Below are 9,185 nucleotides of genomic sequence, written 5' to 3'. Positions count from 1 at the left end.
ACATTTTTTAGTGCTTTTTGGATAATATTTGAAAATTTTGAAATTCCTTTTCTGACTGTTGCATGGACCAGTACAGTGTTATCTCAAGTTAGAGAAATATACTCTAGGGGTTGTTTTAGGTGGACACTGGTGTTGAGTATACATATAAGAATGTCTATTTTAATCAAAAATAATGAATCTGTTTTATTATATATAATAAAAATACTATGTATAATTACTTATACATAATGTCATCACATGGTTTATTATATATAATAAAAAACACTATGTATAATTACTTATATATAATGTCATCACATGGCCTGTTTGATAACAGAGGGTCACATGTGATGTCATATAATATCTCTGAGTTATCCCAGAGTAAAAGTATAGAGGAATGCATCAAAACAGTTACTTAATGGTTTAATTTCACAATAGTACAAGATGTTGCACGTTACATGTTCCCAGTTAGATTTCTTAATCATGTTATTTAAATTTTAACCAAACTAACCCTCACAAAGAATATTGATGATATTGCTAATAATGTAAACATGATGAAGAAATTGACAGTATTCTTTGTCAACTGTATTATTAGTTTAAATACAAAAGAAATCCAAGAAACATGATGATCTGATAAGTCCTGCTGAAATGATGGCCTACAGCATTCAAAGTTAACAAGACTCTGATATCAATGTATTAATATATCCTGTATAGTAATAGTGAACTTCACCTTAAAAATGTTTTTTGCCTTAAGGGATTAGCTAATTATGACACTGTGTATAACTTATAATTGAACATATATACTGAGAGACTGTATTTAAATAAGAAAACATAGTGGATTTTATTATCTACGAGCTTGGAGATCACCATCTTAATACAACTTCTTACCATATTAGCAATTTTTATTCACATGTCTGTTTTCCATTCAGTTCAGTTCAGTCGCTCAGTTGTGTCTGACTCTTTGCGACTCCATGCACTGCTGCACGCTAGGCCTCCCTGTCCATCAGCAACTCCTGGGGTCTACTCAAACTCATGTCTATTGAGTCGGTGATACCATCCAACCATCTCATCCTCTGTCATCCCCTTCACCTCCCCACTTCAATCTTTCCCAGCATCAGGGTCTTTTCAAATGAGTCACCTCTTCGCATCAGGTGGCCAAAGTATTGGAGTTTCAACTTCAACATCAGTCCTTCCAATGTATATTCAGGACTGATTTCCTTTTGGATGGACTGGTTGGATCTCCTTGCAGTCCAAGGGATTGTCAACAGTCTTCTCCAACACCACAGTTCAAAAGCATCAATTCTTCGGTGCTCAGCTTTCTTTATAGTCCAACTTTCACATCCATACATGACCAATGGAAAAACCGTAGCCTTGACTAGACGGACCTTGTTGACAAAGTAATGTCTCTGCTTTTTAATATGCCATCTGGTTGGTCACAACTTTTATTCCAAGGAGTAAGCATCTGTTAATTTCATGGTTACAGTCAGCATCAGCAGTGATATTGAAGGCCCCAAAAATACATAGTCTGTCACTGTTTCCACTGTTTCCCCAATTATTTGCCATGAACTGATGGGACCAGATGCCATGATCTTTGTTTTCTGAATGTTGAACTTTAAGCCAACTTTTTCATTCTCCACTTTCACTTGCATCAAAAGGCTTTTTAGTTCTTCTTCACTTTCTGCCATAAGGGTGGTGTCATCTGCATATCTGAGGTTATTGATATTTCTCCCAGCAATCTTGATTCCAGCTTGTGTTTCCTCCAGTCCAGCGTTTCTCATGATGTACTCTGCATATAAGTTAAATAAGCAGGGTGACAATATACAGCCTTGATGTACTCCTTTTTCTATTTGGAACCAGTCTGTTGTTCCATGTCCAGTTCTAACTGTTGCTTCCTGACCTGAATACAGATTTCTCAAGAGCCAGGTCAGGTGGTCTGGTAGTCCCATCTCTTTAAGAATTTTCCACAATTTATTGTGATCCACACAGTCAAAGGCTTTGGCATAGTCAATAAAGCAGAAATAGATGTTTTTCTGGAACTCTCTTGCTTTTTCCATGATCCAGCGGATGCTGGTATTTAGATCTCTGGTTCCTCTGCCTTCTCTAAAACCAGTTTGAACATCTGGAAGTTCACGGTTCACATATTGTTGAAGCCTGGCTTGGAGAATTTTGAGCATTACTTTACTAGCGTTTGAGATGAGTGCAATTGTGCAGTAGTTTGAGCATTCTTTGCCATTGCCTTTCTTTGGGATTGGAGTGAAAACTGACCTTTTCCAGTCCTGTGGCCACTGCTGAGTTTTCCAAATTTGCTGGCCTATTGAGTGTAGCACTTTCACAGCATCATCTTTCAGGATTTGAAACAGCTCAACTGGAATTCCATCACCTCCACTAGCTTTGTTCATAGTGATGCTTCCTAAGGCCCATTTGACTTTGCACTGAAGTATATCTGGCTCTAGGTGAGTGATCACACCATCATGATTATCTGGGTCGTGAAGTTCATTTTTGCATAGTTCTCCTGTGTATTCTTGCCACCTCTTCTTAATATCTTCTGCTTCTGTTAGGTCCAGACCATTTCTGTCCTTTACTGAGTGCATCTTTGCATGAAATGTTCCCTTTGTATCTCTAATTTTCTTGAAGAGATCGCTAGTCGTTCCCACTCTTGTTTCCCTCTATTTCTTTGCATTGATCACTGAGGAAGGCTTTCCTATCTCTCCTTGCTATTCTTTGGATCTCTGTATTCAAATAGGTATATCTTACCTTTTCTCCTTTGCTTTTTGCTTTTCTTTTTACAGCTATTTGTAAGGCCTCCTCAGACAGCCATTTTGCTTTTATGCATTTCTTTCTCTTGGGGATGGTCTTGCTCCCTGTCTCCTGTAAAATGTCACGAACCCACCTCCATAGTTCTTCAGGTACTCTGTCTATCAGATCTAATCCCTTGAATCTATTTGTCACTTCCACTGTATAATCGTAAGGGATTTGATTTAGGTCATACCTGAATGGTTGAGTGATTTTCCCTACTTTCTTCAATTTAAGTCTGAATTTGGTGTATCTGTTCATGATCTGAGCCACAGTCAGCTCCCTGTCTTGTTTTTGCTGACTGTATAGATCTTCTCCATCTTTGCCTGCAAAGAATATAATCAATCTGATTTTGATGTTGACCATCTGGTGATGTCCATGTGTAGAGTCTTCTCTTGTGTTTTTGAAGAGGGTGTTTGCTATCACCAGTCTTTTCTCTTGGCAGAGGTCTGTTAGCCTTTGTCCTGCTTCATTTTGTACTCCAAGGCCAAATTTTCCTGTTACTCCAGGTGTTTCTTAACTTCCTACTTTTGCTTTCCAGTCCCCTATGATGAAATGCACATCTTTACGGTGTTAGTTCTAGAAGGTCTTGTAGGTCTTCATAGAGCTGTTCAACTTCAGTTTCTTCAGCATTACTGGTCAAATTACTCTTATATTGAATGGTTTGCCTTGGAAATTAACACAGAGCATTCTGTCGTTTTTGAGATTGCATCCAAGTACTGCATTTCGGACTCTTTTGTTGACTATGATGGCTACTCAATTTATTCTAAGGGATTCTTGCTCACAGTAGTAGATATAATGGTCATCTGAGTTAAATTCACCCATTCCAGTCCATTTTAGTTCACTGATTCCTTAAATGTCGACGTTCACTCTTGCCATCTCCTGTTTGACCACTTCCAATTTGCCTTGATTCATGGACCTAACATTCCAGGTTCCTATGCAATATTGCTCTTTACAGCATTGGCCTTTGCTTCTATCACCAGTCACATCCACAACTGGGTGTTGTTTTTGCTTTGACTCCATCTCTTCATTCTTTCTGGAGTTATTTCTCCACTGATCTCCAGTAGCATACTGGGTACCTACTGACCTGGGGAGTTCATCTTTCAGTGTCCTATCTTGTTGCCTTTTCATACTATTCATGGGGTTCTCAAGGCAAGAATACTTAAATGGTTTGCCTTTCCCATCTCCAGTGGGCCACGTTTTGTCAGAACTCTCCACCATGACCCGTCCATCTTGGGTGGCCCTACACAGCATGGCTTGTAGTTTCACTGAGTTAGACAAGCTTGTGTTCCATGTGATCAGATTGGTTAGTTTTCTGTGATTTTCAGTCTGTCTGCCCTCTAATGGAGAAGGAAAAGAGGTTTATGGAAGCTTCCTAATGGGAGAGAATGACTGAGTGGGAAACTGCATCTTGTTCTGATGGGCAGGTTCATGCTCAGTAAATCTTTAATCCAATTTTCTGTTGATAGGTGGAGCAGTGTTCCCTCCCTGCTATTTACCTGTGGCCAAACTATGGTGGAGGTAACGAAAATAATGGCGACCTCCTTCAAAAGATCCCATACTGCTACACTCCCTGCCCCCAACCCTGCCACAGGCCACCACCTACCCATGCCTCTGCTGGAGACTCCTGGACACTCCTGGGCAAGTCTGGGTCAGTCTCTTGTGGGGTCACTGCTCCTTTCTCCTGGTTCCTGGTACTCACAAATTTCTGTTTTCTGTACTGAATACTAATTTCCTTGAGGAGAGAGAGACTATATCTTATGTTTGTATCAAGTACTTAGCTCTTGGTTTTTCAGTGGTAGGTGCTCAATTAATATCTGCTAAATAGAAATAGAAGAATATGGGAATGTAGACAACATTAAAAGGCAGTCTGGTTTCTGTTCCCAAATAGAAAAATTTTTGTCATGTGATCTTGGAAAATGAACTTTTTATTTTCCTCTTTTAGAAAATGGAGTGAATATTTCCTGTTCTTCTTATCTCAGTGGCTTCTTATGAAACTCACATGTAAAAATAAATATGAAATGTAGAGCTATGTATTGCTCTGATGTGTTCATCTTGTTTTTCAAATATAAACTACTTTGGAAGCTTAATAAAAAACTATAAAAGGAAAATGACAGAGGATAAAATGTTAACTCTGTCCTGAAAATTAAAATAAATGCCTTTTAGTGTGTTTTGCCTTTAGAATGCTGACACTTTCCTCCAGTTGTTCAAACAAATTGTTTAAATGAACATATTGTAAATGTTACAGGGGTTTTTCTGAAAAGGAGAAAGAAGGAAATGTAGACATTGCTTCCCATTTCCAAATGCTTCCTGTAGTCCAAGTGGTGTCAGCATTCCCTTTGTTCTTGTTTTAGTCAATTCTACTTAAAAAGAAATCATTTAGAGATAAGTGGAAAGCACAAAAGGGAAATCATTGGGACAACTTCCCCCATTTAGTTTCAGACTGATTGCCAGAGAATATGAAGGCTTATAGTCACATGAGAAGGTAAGTCTAAAACTTACCTTTCTAATACTTACCTTTCTATAAATGTTCATTTTCTAAGATCACATGACAAAACTTTTCTATTTAGTAATAGAAATCAGGCTGCCTTTTAATGTTGTCTATATTCCTATATTCTTCTATTTCCATTTAGCTGATGTTAGTTGCACACCTACCACTGAAAAACCAAGAGCTAAATACTTAGCATTTCTATTTTGTTAACTAAGGTAACCAAATGCTTTTGGGTGTTTTTTTTTTTTTTTTGAATGTGAGGAAACAAACTACAGGAGTTTAATGAAACTGGGGAGATGTAGCACCTTGGGAGAAATGAATTTGGTATTAAAATCTCAGGTTTTTAATAGGTAGAGTTCCCAGGAGTATGAAAAAACAGGTTTATGTGGAGTGAGGCTGACCAAGTGTACCTGATCAAAGTTAAGTTTCATGAGCAATCCAGGTGAGATATTTTCTGATTATGCTTTAATCATATCTTTTTCTGGAACATTTTAATACTCTTTTCAGCTACCCCAAAACCACTTATTATACCCCTACTTCTCAAATCAACCCATGATTGTCTCCATTTTATTTTCACTTTTTTGTGTTATTCTCCTTTACTCCTTTTGCTTCTTACATGTGTGCCCTAAGTGTTTACAGATAATACATATGTGACTGTGTATATGAATATATTTATATAAATGATGAAGTACAACTTGTAACCACTGAATAAATGTTTTGAAATAAATAAATGAAAGTAACATCCAATAATATTTTGCAATTGGATGAATAGTCCTTGTCATTTCTGTTTTCAACTTCATGATTTATATTTTTACAAATTAATAATTTATTCATTCATTCATCAAGTATTGACAAATTACCTACTCTTACCCTGATACTGGGAATATACTGCTGATCTCACAAAGCTTGCACGTTTTACACAAGTATATATATAAATAAACCAATACTATAACCTCAGGTAGTGGCGAGTATGGCCGAAAAGTGGATTTGTTTTTTTTTTCATAAGATGTTACAATGTAATGAAGGAACTAAAACAGTGACTGGCATTGTGATAGTGACTGGCAATCACTTTCTCAGGCTGTGTTGGTGTCTAATTGACATCGGGTGGTGAGGGAAGGACTTTCAGAGGTGGTGACACTTTAGTTATGAATAATAAGCTGGTGTGACAGAAAAGCATTCCCGACAGAGAAAATAGCGCGTTAGTACTGAGGCGGGATGACTGTGAGCTTTCAACTTAATGAGTTGACTGATGTTTGATGCCTTCAATAATATATCAAAATAGAGTATGTCATAGTGCCAATCTGTATACTCACTATCCCTCAGGGACTATTCAACTCATTCATTCATTTAGGACATATTTATTGAGCACATAATGTCTGTCAGGTACTAGTTATAGGCACTTGGTCATCATCAGGAACAAAACAGACAAAAATAACTGCTGCATAGAGCTTACAGTCTAGAGGAGGGAAACAAGCAATAAATGACAACTCACTAAATGATATTTTATATTAAAAGGAAATGCATGCTTTGAAATATAGAAATAGTAGGTGTGGTGTGTATGTGAGTGATTGGTACAGGTTGCAGTTTTAAACAGAGTGGACATAGTGTAGGTCTTATTGAGAAGGAGATGCTTAAGAACCCAAGAGAGTAAGTCAGGTACTGAACCAGACCTTAGAGAGGCATTAGTTATTGTGTAATATATAGGAAGACAGCTTTTAGATTGACAATATCTTCATACACTCCAAAAGTTCAAATTCCAAATATATAACATGGCAATTAGACCATAAAAATGCATGGGATGCATTATAGAATTCTCTAACTTCACAAAATGAAATTGTCTGGAAATGAGGACAAGTATTCAGTGCTCAGCCAAAATATTTCTCTGGTGACATAAGAATTAGGGAGCCAAGAACCACATCACCCACCCCAGATTTCTGGCTTCCTCCCAAGAGTCTAAACATTTGTTTCCTGAGAAATACCACTTGAATAATTCTTGGCCTCTGGACAGGATATCACAAAGCTAAAACTATATTGCCTTATTTTGTGAGGTTAAATTAGGACTTTTACATTTTTTTAAATTTATGTTTTGTGCACTGTGGTTATACAGCTATATTTTGGATAATATTGGCAATTGCTTAATATTATTCTGAGAGATAAAATCTTAGGTAAGGAGCAGATACTATAGACTCTATGTAAATTCAAGAGTTTTAGAGTGTAAAACATAAAAAGAGAAACTCAAATCCAGGCAGGCCTTACCAAAATTCTGAAGCAAGGCATTTACCTAGAGTAACAGAAAATAGGTCATGGGACATAAGAGATGTGTTCTGAGGGGAATGTTGACGGAACAGTGTTCATCAACTCAGAGAAGAGAGGCTTGAGGGATAATTTAATAATTATCTTAAAATATCAGTTACTTAGATGCAGAGGATAGTCAATGGTCTCTTTATTCTTAGATGGTTAAATAAACTTAAGAAAGCATGGAAGATTTTCGTTAGACCCTTAAGGAGGAAACTTGACTGTGAAATATTGGAAATGGATCCTGAGGAAAGTTGTGGAATCTTCTCTCTAAAGAGTTTTATAAATAGGAGAAAGTCTCATCTGTCTATGATGGCTTGAGTGTAGCAGCAAGACCTGGTGACTCCAAGGATTCTTCTGTGGTACTACATTTGGTGCACTAGCTCTTTTGGAATCATGTTGACTTCAAATAATGTTGGAGTGTACTGGCATGATTTACATTTAAACTATTGGTTAAGTGATTTCTTTAAAAAAACTTCTGTAAGCAAGTTGAGATCTTTAATAGTTTCCTCTCATTTCAAAACATAACGATGGCCTGAATAATATTTCAGTATGTTTCTTTACAGTGTCAGTAATAATTATTTCATTGGTGGTGATTAGTATTAATATCACTCATTAGAAGGAGGGAAAATAATGTGAACTATGCCAGTCCACACAAGTTCTGTTACCTTAAGCATTTAGTAAAAGCAAACTACTTATTTGAATAATTTCCTTTCCACAGATATCACCAAGAGGTTACCACATTTAATATCTTTTGTCTTTAAGTTCATTTGCTTTTAACTCATAGTACTCTTCTTTCATAGGCCTTGTGGAAACAATTTGCAAGAAGTGACTGGATCTCACACATTTGAAAAGGTAAGTTTTAATTTTCTTAAAATTTATAGGAAAATTGTATAAAGTAAATGTATTTGTAACAAAGCAAACTTTAAAGAATTTTTGGAGAATAAGTAGAGCTGAATATGACTTTGTAGGTCATCAAGCTTATTTTACTGTTGAAGAAATGGAGGTCCTGAAAAAATAAATTTGTATCCAATGTAACAGTGGTAGAATTAGGGCCAAAATTCAGGCTCCCTAACTCATGGTCTAGTGCTCTTAATACACATCACTAAATCTTTCTCTATTTTGGTGGTTTTTGGGGAGGTCCCAGGAGCGTGTGTATGTCTGTGAGTGATCAGAAATTGTAGATTCATGGAAGTTTGACAGGCTTATGAGAGAGAGAGAATTTAGAAGAACATGTTCTTTAAAAATGAAGGACACAGGAAGAGTACCATGGCAGAGGGAGATTCATATAGAAGATATTTCTTATGATTTTAGAAATGACCTTTTTCTTTTGGGTCTCATAATGGGCTAAGGAGGAGAAGGGAGAGATACTGATTTACCATGCATGGAAATAAAAGAAAGTTGTTATCATAGGAATTTGACTCATAAAATATCACAGATGATAGTTAAGAAATTAAGTGTGGCATATATTGGCGACAACAAATCTCACCAAACCGTATGAAAAGGAATGTTCACAGCTATTGAATTTTTTTCTAAGGTGTCCATAGTAAGGGAGCATCTATGTAGCCTGGAATTAGAATCTGTGTCATTAAGTATTTGGATAACATAGCAGATGAAAATTGCCAAA

Source organism: Oryx dammah, unplaced genomic scaffold (assembly GCF_014754425.2).
Source record: "Oryx dammah isolate SB20612 unplaced genomic scaffold, SCBI_Odam_1.1 HiC_scaffold_23, whole genome shotgun sequence".
In the NCBI taxonomy this organism is placed as follows: Eukaryota; Metazoa; Chordata; class Mammalia; order Artiodactyla; family Bovidae; genus Oryx; species Oryx dammah.
This window is presented reverse-complemented; position numbering follows the sequence as displayed.